The sequence below is a fragment of the Etheostoma cragini genome, unplaced genomic scaffold (genome assembly GCF_013103735.1).
Source record: "Etheostoma cragini isolate CJK2018 unplaced genomic scaffold, CSU_Ecrag_1.0 ScbMSFa_841, whole genome shotgun sequence".
In the NCBI taxonomy this organism is placed as follows: Eukaryota; Metazoa; Chordata; class Actinopteri; order Perciformes; family Percidae; genus Etheostoma; species Etheostoma cragini.
This window is the reverse complement of record NW_023269474.1, coordinates 1,514-2,623: the sequence shown is the minus strand read 5'-3', so window position 1 is coordinate 2,623 and position 1,110 is coordinate 1,514. Positions and strand designations below refer to the sequence as shown.

The 1,110-nt window shown below is 44.7% G+C and overlaps 1 non-coding gene across 1 annotated transcript; it reads left to right on the top strand.

Annotated features, from left to right (window-relative positions):
- Positions 1-381: 381 nt before the first annotated feature.
- On the top strand, positions 382-454 carry trnat-ugu. Its single transcript has one exon. It is a non-coding gene; the product is annotated as a tRNA-Thr (tRNA).
- Positions 455-1,110: the final 656 nt, after the last annotated feature.

Below are 1,110 nucleotides of genomic sequence, written 5' to 3'. Positions count from 1 at the left end.
GTGGAGCAACAGCTACAACAGTGCCTTCTGACGTCCACTGTTCCCACCAACATGTAGCTCCTTCAGATCGTTGAGAAGCTCTAGCAGTTGGATGTGCTGCAATGCAAAAATGAGCTGGTGACCAGGTCAAGATACCTCCTGGGGGCCTCCCTAGGGAGGTGGTCAAGGCTTGTCCAGCTGGAAGTAGGTCTCAGGAGGACCCAGGAGTAGGTGGAGGGATTATATCTCCAACCTGGCCTGGGAACGCCTCAGGATCTCCCAGTTGCTCGGAAAAGGGAAGTTTGGGGTCCCCTGCGGGAGCTGCTTGACAGAGATGGATGGATGGTTGGAACCCTGGTCACTAGCTCATTGTAATCTCGCATGAAAGGCAAACCTGTAGGAGGCACTGTAGCTTAGTGGATAAAGCACCTGTCTTGTTAACAGGAGATCCTGGGTCCAAATCCCAGCACTGCCTCCTTATCAGTTAATGATATATGTTATATATAGTATATGTTATCTGCACTACAAAGAGTATATATGTTTGGTATTTATTTTTGCCATAGTGCTTATCAAGCATTATTTAATTTTGCCCAGTTGTGGCCTGTTGAGGGGCAATAAATATCAAAAGGGAAATGGATTGGAACCATTTTTAAATCTTTTAAACCTTGTTTTGTTGGGGCTGAACGTGGCCCCGGTGTACACCAGGACCCTGTGACATCACTGTTGGGTGGGATTTCAGGTGCATGTGATGCTGACTGAGGTCAGAGGTGAAATAAACATGAACTTTAACGGCCAAGGCACTTTGGGCGCTGACTGCCTGATTTTAACGTCTTTGATGCTGCTGTAATAAAAATTATCAAATTGATTATTTGATATTAGTTGACTATATTGGGATATGCAACTGAAGGAAAAAATCACGACTTTTTACTTCTACTCCTTACATTTTAACACAAATATTGGTACTTTCTACTCCTTACATTTTACAAGATTGGCTCGTTACTTTCGTTTTTACAAGAGCGCCACACACCGCGAGCGGGTGCGCACGCTACACGGAGAAAAAAGTGAGAGAAATGAAAAAGAGACAAGCTGTCCGGAAGATAATCAGCTGAGATTGTGTGTGAGAGTCTTTGA